This window comes from Capsicum annuum, chromosome 12, assembly GCF_002878395.1.
Source record: "Capsicum annuum cultivar UCD-10X-F1 chromosome 12, UCD10Xv1.1, whole genome shotgun sequence".
Lineage (NCBI taxonomy): Eukaryota > Viridiplantae > Streptophyta > Magnoliopsida > Solanales > Solanaceae > Capsicum > Capsicum annuum.
The window spans coordinates 192,816,909-192,827,668 of NC_061122.1; positions in this window are offsets into that span (position 1 = coordinate 192,816,909).

Genomic DNA, 10,760 nt, shown 5'->3' on the forward strand with positions numbered 1-10,760 from the left:
ATATATATATATATATATATATATATATATATATATATAATCACAAATTTTGATAGTACTCATAAGAACTTTTTAGACATTTCACTTCTTTTGTGAAGTAAAGTTGTTAGACATGTTAAATTTATAGTGTATTGATGGTGTCCTTTTCTTGTATATTTTCATTTTTGCCCTCTCCCTTTTTTGGTAAGACTATCTCTACTTGGTCTTTTATAATTGATTTCTTCTTTCTATTTATTGGATTGCCTTTTAATTACAACTTCTTTTATTTATTAAAAACAATCACTTTAACTTGAAAAATATTATGCCAAAATAACATTTAATACAAAATTAAAGTTTACAATAATTTTTGCTTACACCATTGAAATTTTTTAAAAATATAATTTAATTTTTTAAAAAACAGAGACAAGTACTAAATAGGGCAACTTAATAAATAATCTTGTATGTTTTTTTAGTAGACATGAAAAAAAGTAAATTAATAATTAAAATCGACGAAAAGTTTATTCTTTAAGGGGTGTACAAGAAAATAAATATGTCAAGTAAATGAGTAATGTATTACTTTAATCCAATTACTATTTAATATTCTTACTGATCATTGGTAAGTTAATTTATGTTAAGACTTTAAATTAATGTTATAATTATTTAAATATAGACTTGAAGTCATAGAAATATTTGTTCTATTAAATTATTCTATAAGAAGAAAAAAAGATTTTTTATCAAAATAAATTTATTGTATCTATACTAACAAGTAACAAATTCATAAAAATATCGTATTTTTTGTTTTATTATTTTTTCTTGAATCATAATTATTTTTATACTTATATTCAAAAATTATTTATATACTATAAATCATGTTAATTTTTAATATATTTAATTCTCTAACAATACTTTATTTCTCAAAAATAATATTTTAATTTAAATTATCCAATTATATGATTATGAACTTAAATAATTATGAATACTTACCAAAAAGGCATGTTTGTTGTCAAAAAAAATAATCAAAAAGGCATGTTTAATATTTCATTAAATAATATTAATTATAAGATAAAAATATGATATAAATTAATATTTTATTTTTCTATCCTGAATTTGAGCCCGGACTTAGCACGGGCCTGGGTGAAACTAGTATATATATATATATATATATATATATATATATATATATATAGAGAGAGAGAGAGAGAGAGAGAGAGAGACACACACACACACACACTAATTGCATAAGGTCCTTTGCTAAGCCCGAGCCTAAATTCATGATACAAAAATAGTAGATTTAATTATTTTTTAAATATAACTTACATAACATTTTTATCTTTGCATAATTAACTTAATGTAGTGATACGTTAATTAGACTTATTTGGTAAGTCTTCATAACTATTAATTTTTTTTTGTCTTATAATTGGATAATTTTTAAAGGATTTTATTTATGAGAATGAATTATGAAGGAGAATTAGCAAACACAAAAGATATAGAACAAGTTTAAACAAACAAGTGGTCTGTTCATTATGTTTTTCTTCACATTTGATAGGTTATAATTTTTAAAAACGTATTATTTTAGGAAACTAAGTTCTTTAAGAATTTAAGAAAATGACTTTGTGAAAGTAGGAAAATTATATTCTACCAATGAATTTCACATTCAATAGGTCCTCCTCGCTCTCCAATACACCTTGTCTTAATCCTATCCTTGTAGCTCTCACCCTGCCACCCCATACTCCCATCTCTTATAGTAATCTAAATTGTATACAAAATAATTTTTGAATAAATTTTTTACTTAAATACCAAACATAAGAAAATAAAAGAAAAATATATTTTTTATTTTTTCTAAATAATATTTTTTTCATAAAAAAAAATGTTATACCAAACAGACCCAAAAAAAGAATGTGGGATATTATTAGTAAGACATTATGAATGCTCCGATTGGAAATCAGTCTGTCACTTTAAAATTGCACAAATTTTACTAATGCATACAATAACACATAATGTACTCTATCTGTCGTATTTTATTTTAGATTTGTTGATTTGATATCCCCATTAGAAAGCTACTGATTATATTTTGAAAGAATATGATTGATAACTATTATGTTGTATAGTTACTTAAGGACAATGGTAATATTGAAAGAAAATAATAAAACTCTCCTGATTTGCTTAAATAATAAAGAAAATTTTATTTTCAGTATATGAGTCAAACAAAATGAAAAAGAAAGAGAAAAATATACTATCAATTTCCTTTTACTTGCCTCTTTGACTTGGCAATTCACATAAGGAACTATATATTAGGAAGAAAACATATAACATATATTTATTAATTATGTTTTAAAATTTTAAGTTTGACTCTAATTATGCTTTATGTAGTCACTGAATAAATGAGAAAAATATAAATTTTTTCTTAGAATCTTTCGTGACTTGCTAAAAATAAAATAATTAATTTTTAATATAAAAAATAAGAATACAAAAACAAGTAATTTAATAAGGAACAAAAAGAGATTTACAAAAAATTACTATCACTAGTTTAGGTGTACGCGCCGCCTTGCGCGTGTACCTCATTGTAATGAGTTTAAACATTACACTAAGTAGGATATTTGTTTAAATAATAAAGATGAATATAATAATTAAATTTAATATCTTTTTGAGTATGTAAAGATGGATAATTTTTTTATTAAACCTAACCGTTATCAAAAATATTTTTAAAAGTCGATCGACACCCATCTACCATCTGTAAATTACAAAAAAAATAATACAATGGTAGAGACATCAAAATAATACAATTAAATATAATCTTTACACACACAAAAATTTTCAAAGTCTTCCGACACTCATCTACCACCTATGAACAATAACAAAATAATACGATAATAGAGATATCAAAATAATACAACTAAACCTAACCTTTACATAAAAAAATTCCTCAAAGCCGACCAATATTTATCTATCACCTCTAAATTACAACAAAATAATATGATAAAAGTGATATCAAAATAATACAATTAAACTTAAATTTTACACACAAAAATTTCTCAAAGCCGATCGAAATTTATCTACGAACTGTAAACTACAGCAAAATAAAAAACTAATAGAAATATTACGATAATACAATAAAACCTAAACTTTACCTAAAAAAATTTCAAAGCCGACCCACATTCATCTAGCATCTGTAAATTAAAATAAAATAATAAGATAATAAAAATATCAAAATAATACAATTAAACCTAACCTTTACACAAGAAATTCTTCACCGCCAACCGACATTCATCAGCGACCTCTAAACTATAAAAAATATATATATAATAGTGATCACAAAATTTTGATTTTGATCCAACTAATTAATTCTTGTCTGAGCGAAAATTTTGACCCTAAAGAATGATTTTGAATGAAAACAAAGAAGATATATATATATATATATACACACATGTTGAATACTATTATGCTGACAAAAACAGTGAAGAAGTTGAGGGTTAGAAAATCAAACATCCACCAATCTAGACGTGCAATCGAATCAAGTTAGATGAACATCAATAACATTCTTCCAATAGGCAAATCGATTTGTTCTCTAGTTTAACGTACATCTCAATATTTATAGAAGTATTTTCTTAATTAATAGAATCTTATTTTAAGAGTATTTTTCTAATTGAACAGTAGAAAGGAAAATATTAATTAATTCTCCTACCATATATTTTAGGAGTCTCATATATTTTAAGAAGTCTAGTAGAAAAGAAAATATTAATTAATTCTCATACCATATATTTTAGGTGTCCCATATATTTTAGGAAATCTAATTAATATAATAAAAAATAATTAAATAATAAATTTTAAAAAATAGTGAAAAAATAGTTTTGTCTAAATGAGACTCTTTTAATGGAGGGCAAAAAGTTCAAATCATTTTTCTAACGGTCTTCACACTTTTAATATATTATAGATTATAGATTATAGATTATAGATTATAGATACAGATATAGATATAGATTATAGATATAGAAGATATAGATATAGATTATAGATGTTTAATCCAATTACAAAGGTTCAAACAAAAATATTACAAAATAGTACATGAGGACAAAACTAGTAAATATAGGAAAAAATAATATGTATGTATAACCATTTAAAAAAAAAAATAATTGTGAAGGCTACCAAACTTCAACATTCTCTCTTACATTATTTTTACTTTCGTTTTCAATACCATGCATCTAGCTGTCTAATTATGTGAGAACTATTCTTCAATGATTATTTTGAAGTAAAAGGCTAGCAACACTAGATGCTAAAATAGTTTTTAGGTGATAGCAATTAATTGTATAACTTCTAAGATTTTTAAAAATTTACACCGGATAATGTATATTAATGGATCATGCACCATTTTATACAGATATGGAGGAATACTGTTTTGGGATGATTATCGATTTGAGTCATACATCTAGTTTATTATATATATATATATAGACACACACACAACATATACATTTATAGCATTTATAAGTATACTACTAGAAATTATTTCTATGGTAACAGTTCCAAAATCATTGCAAAATAGTTTAACACGCATTCCATATGCGGGCATGGGATAGATTTATGGAAACGGTTGACAAAAATCGTTGCCACAGATCTACTTATAGCAACGATTATTTTTCATCTTGTTGGGAGGCTTCCTTTTACCTACAACAACGGTTTATAACCGTTGTAATAGAATCTGTTGCAACGGTTTATACTTGTTGCAATAAACTCTATTGCAATAATTTTATTGTTCTGTTGCAACGATTTTTAGCTACCTAGTGTAATTACTAGTTATTCGTGGCCCGTGCTAAGCTTGGGCTCAACTTTAAATATAAAAATAATAATATTTTAATTTTAAAATTTTAATTTGTATTATATTCTTTTACTGCATAATTGATAAAATTTGTATATTATTGTGGGGCAAAAATTTATGCTAATTAAATGTGGTGATTTTGATCTAGTGTTAAAAAAATTAAGGAAAAATAACAAAACTCATTAAATAAGTCTAAAGAATTAATTTGGATTATATATATATATATATATATATATATATATATATATAGAGAGAGAGAGAGAGAGAGAGAGAGAGATAGATTATGCCTAAATATATTAAATTTTTTTAAAAATATTAAGTTGATCCAAATTAATTTAATGTCGAAAAACTAATTAAAATGACGTCCGGAAAATGAAAAGTATCAAATAAATTTAAAAAAATGAGAATAATTAGTAAGATATAGTAAATGCTTCAACTTTAAAATGAAATGTGGTTTCAAAGTTGCAAATATATAATTGCAAATAATTCAAAGGGTAATCTATACTCCTAGTTCATAGTATATGATACTTTTAGACTGGACATAACCCTTAAGAAATTAGTTATCCTAAAAAAGTAAGATGTATTTTTACCAAGTTACCCTTACTTAAGTAATATCAATTTATATTTGATTTTTTAATTTTATAAAAGTTTATTTATCTAAACAAAGATAAATATATTCATATTAATTTCTCCTTTAGGAAAGAATCTTTTTTGATAATTCTTTAATTTTAAATTTAATATGATATATTTAAAATAACAAGATTAAAGGACATTTTGGTATATTTAAATTTTTTTATTACTTTCATATCCGTTTCAAATTAAAACCAAACACACAAATTGAAATGGAAAGAGTACGCCACATATTTCATTTTACTTGGTTGATTCATTTTAACAAATTAAGAGAGTATTAAAGTATTTTTTTTATCCATATTACTCTTAATAATAAATAATTATATAAGTAATCGTAATTAAATTTAGGATTTTAAAACATCATTAATAAAATTAATTTAATAAAATACATTTTTAATCAAAAAATTTTTACTTCCTCCATTCCTAAATAAATGCTCCTTTTGGCTTGGGCACACCCTTTAATAAAGTTTTCACTTCTAGAAAATTAAAGATTACTTTACCAACTTACTCCTAATTAAATTTCATCTCTTTCTAAATTTATATTGATTATTATATTTAAATTCAGGGGCATATAAATTTTATGATTAAAATACTTTTAAAAATTTAGAAATGTATTTATTTAAGAAAAAAATCATAATAAAAGAGAAACGCATATAAAAAAATGGAGGAAGTAAGACTTATAATTAGATATGAATGAAAATGGTGAAGTAAGAAAAGATAAAATATCAATAGGATACTCCAATTAGAAATGGCCACTTAAAAATGAATTTTAAAAAGAAAAATGAATGCAAAATAACAATAGGCCCACATTTAACAATTTATACTAACATAACAAGTTTAATATTATTATAATAGTAATATGAGGACGACCAAATCTGGTCATCCTCACTTATAATATATATAACCAATTTCATGAGGTCCGTGCTAAGCCCGGCCTGAAGTTATAGATATATAATTAAAAATTTCATATAATTATAATATTTTAATTTAAAGAGACAAATCTTAAATTGTATTTTCTTACTGCCTAATTAATATGTATCTCCTTAAATTTTTCTTCAGAAAGTACGAAGTAGTTGTACTAAATTATCCGATAAGTAATGTAAGGAGTAATCTAATATTTACTCTGATTCATATTTTATGAGTTTATTTTTTCTTGTGCACACTTTTATAATTAAGTTTCTCCAAGAAAGTAAAAAGTATTTTAATATATTACCCTTGAATATTAATACCAATTTAATATAATTTCTTAATTATGTAAAAACTGACTTATCTAAATAAGAAAAAAGCTTAAAAAATTATTAATATTATCTTGATTATGTAGAAGATTATTTATTACTCCCTCCTAAAAATTAGGGGTAGGAGAGAAGGAGAAACAGAAGAGGGGGATTAGATTGTGGAAATCGAATCTTTATCAATATGGTGAGAGTTCATGTAGTCAACCAAGCTACTAAGGTTTCCTACTCCCTCATTTCAATTTGTTTGATATACATTTCTCTTTAGTCTTATTGAAAAAGAATGATTGCTTTCCTTTTAATCAATTCTTTAATTTCAACTATCCACTTAACGTATTTAATATATAAGATTAAAGAATATTTCAGTACGTTCGACATATTCTTTTACAAACATAAAATTTAAAAAGTTAGTTGACTTTTTAAAACTTTGTGTTAAATTAAAATATGTCAAATAAATTAAAATGGAGGAAGAACATGAACCAAAGGAATAAGCAAAGATACAAAAAAATAACGAACCAAAAGAAATAAGGTGAGAATCGATTAACTACATCAATATACAACCAACCGTAGAGATTCATGTTGGAATGGACAAAGAAAATAGAAAAAACTCAAATATGTCATCGAACTATAGAAAATGGTTCATTTATGTCATTCATTATAAATTTGGCTAATTTATGCCGTCACCTTTAAAAGTTTAGCTCATCTATGCCACTTACAGAAAAATTCACTTGTACTATTATTTTATGACGGTGAATTTGCAAAAATACTTTGCCACATGACTTCTTATTAGAAATTCATAGCACCAAATCTAAATTAACCAATATTACGTAAATTAAAATAAAAAATCATACCCATTAAAATAAAACCCGACAAAACTAATGGATTTGTTTTTATTTTTAATTATTCCAATTTTTATTTTAACTATGTGGATCATATTTTATTTTAATGAATTTTAATTTTTAATTTTTAATTTTAAGTAATATTGTTTGATTTGGATTTATAATGTGGATCTCTAATAAGTGGTCATGTGGCAAAACTAATTTTGTAAAAATCACCGATACAAAATGATGGCATGAATGAACATTTCAGTAACGACAATGGCATAGATGAGTCAAACTTTCAATGATAGCGATATAAATGAGTCAAACTTATAACGGATGATATAAATGAGTCATTTCTAATAATTCGCCTCGATATTTTGATTTTTTCCCAAGAAAATAGAATAAGTAAAAAATTAAAGCAAAACAAAGAAGTGACCACGTGTAGCTTGATTACCTGCCGCCATCAAAGCATATTCCTCTTTTCCTTTTGTGAGGACAACGAATCTGAGGATTCTCATTTATATATAGTGTAAATTTTAGACATCAATTGCAATGATTTTGGCTACCTATTGCAAGTATTTTGGATATGAATTGCAACGATTTTTGTCATCTATTGCAACTAGTTCAAATATCAATTACAATGGTTTAGATGAAATAGTAATCCCTATTGCAAATTATTATTTACATAGATAGTAAATTACATATATCTCACTTCCGTATTTTTTGAATTACTGGGCTCTGATACCATTTGTAGGGGGTGCGGATATCTGACGTATGAAATAGATTTATTAGGTATCTAGTGAATCTATTTTTCTTTGTACGTGGATATTTCTTAAATTTTGTTTCAATCTCTTTTAATGATTTACTTTTTTCGTAAGATATATTCATTAATTTGTTTGATTTATTATTTTATCCTGTAGTAATTGCAGAGTTACAAATTTCTGTATAATAATTTATCCTATCTGTACTGTAATGTATATCTAATTCTAGATTTTCAATGTTATTTATTATCTTGTGTTGTTCTTCTCGTAGTGAGTTTTTAAAATTATATAAACTATCACATGTACTTTTTTTCTAAATTTTCTAAGGTTTTTTCTATCCATATTAATTTTTCTTTTAGATTTTCCATTATTTTTCTAATTTGATTTCTATAATTTATTTTATTATTTAGATTATCTTGATTTTCTCTAGTTTTTCTAATATATTCTAACATCCCTTAATCTGTATAATATCCTTCTGGGTAAATTTCTTCGTATAACTGTTCTAGTCAATTTATGGTTTCAATTTCATAGTCTATTACTTTTTCTAATATTATTTTCTTAATATCTATTATTTCTATATTTTTAAGTATATATAAGATTAAAATTTTAAGATAATCTAGGTGATTTATCTTTTAAAATTGATTTTATTATAATATTTTGTAGTTGTTTGTTTTAGTCTTAGTAATTCTTGCATATTTTTATTAAGAAATTCTATGCATTTTATATCTTTATTTTCCATGTATTTGTCTATATTTATTTTTATCTGTTTTTCTAGTAACTGTATGTTTCTTATATCTTTTTCTAAAAATTCTATGTAATTTATCATGGTAAGTATTTGTAAGAGTAATTAGGTAGGTATGGTATATAATTTACTCTAGGCATGTAATATTTACCAAATGCTTTTTCTAATATGATTTTTCTTAGATCTGCTACTTTTATATCTTTAAGTGCCTACAAAATAAGTATTTTAAATTTATCTACCATCACATCAGATAAATAATTATTCATTTCCATAAAATTGTTTTTTTTTAAATATTTCCTTCAACCATGTACATAACAAAATATGGTCATCTTAGATTACTATATACTAGATTATTCTTAAATAATATGTTCTTCGGTTACTATTAACATGGTAATCCGGATACTTTTTCCCTTAAACAGCGCCTCTACTCTGGTTACTCCCCGCCACGGCTTCTTGCCTCATTGGTTTCATCTTTAGGATGGCATAGTTCTTAGGGATCTTTCTCCGTTTCCACTTTGTTAATAAGCTTCTTAACATATTATTCTTCGAATAATTCTACTATAAAGTAACTAGTATGAATTTATTTTATCATATCATGATTGTTGGGAATTATGAATTTAGCTATTCATAATCATAAATAAATATACCTGTTCGGGTAGTTTTGATATTTCTGAAGTTTGTTCCTCCATAGCTTTTTCCATTGAAATATGTCTATTTAATTAACTGAGTAAAATATTTGTTGTGGAATGGAGAGATTATTTGCTTCAACGCATGAAGGCTTGTTTTGCAATGCCTTCGGCTATCTGTATTTATAGAACAAAATTTCTACAATCATCTTTACACGTTTTATTTTAAAATGCTAAAATCTAACAAAAAGTCAAAAAAGGAGGCTACTACCTAGCCTTTCAAATTTTCTACAAGCCTAAAAGCCTATAAGTCTACAATAATTACAACTTTTACGTAAAGACTAAAGACTTTGTACAATAATTCAATATCTTGTCTCCGTTGATTTTGTCGTATCTGCTATATCTCCATTATTGCTTCTTATCTTATCTTTCCAGCTAGCATTTTGTCTTCTTTTATTCTAGATGTACTTCTGGAATAATGTTATCTTCTCCATTACACCTTGAACATTGGTGATCTGGATATTTGTGTCCAATTATTTTACAATATCTTGTCAGTAGTCCGTCTGAAATAAATTCTTTTTTAATTGCTCTTGCGGTAGATTATTTTTCTGGGTTGAGTAATGTCATTATCCATTGTCTGACATCTTCCATATCTGTTTGTCGTAGCTCTTTTGAATTAGAGTAAATCATTTGATGATCTCTCGAATAATAGCTCCATATTAGGTTTCCATTAGTATAATTATTTGCTAGTTCTTGAATAATCGTAGCTAGTCCAATAAGTCGTTTATTTGCGTAGAAGTCGGGTATCTCAATTTTGGGTATCTCCGTTGCTGTGTAATATCTTCTGGTATGATCATATCTCTAGTTAGTCCTATCTTTACAACCTGTATAACTGGTTTTATTTCGTCATATAGTATCTTTGCCGGTGCAATATAACACTTTATGTAAAATAAATTTCCTTTCGTTATCCTTTTGTAGGTGGTGAATTTCTTGTGCAATTCTTCCATAGCTATTAATTCTTCTCTGTCTTGGGTGTATATGGTGTTTAACAGTCCATAGTCAAAATAAGTTTTTACTAGGCTTGGGTTAGTTTTGGGTAGTGCAATTAGTTTGTTATATCCTTGTAATTTTTGGGTTATATAGTTGGTGTTTGGTT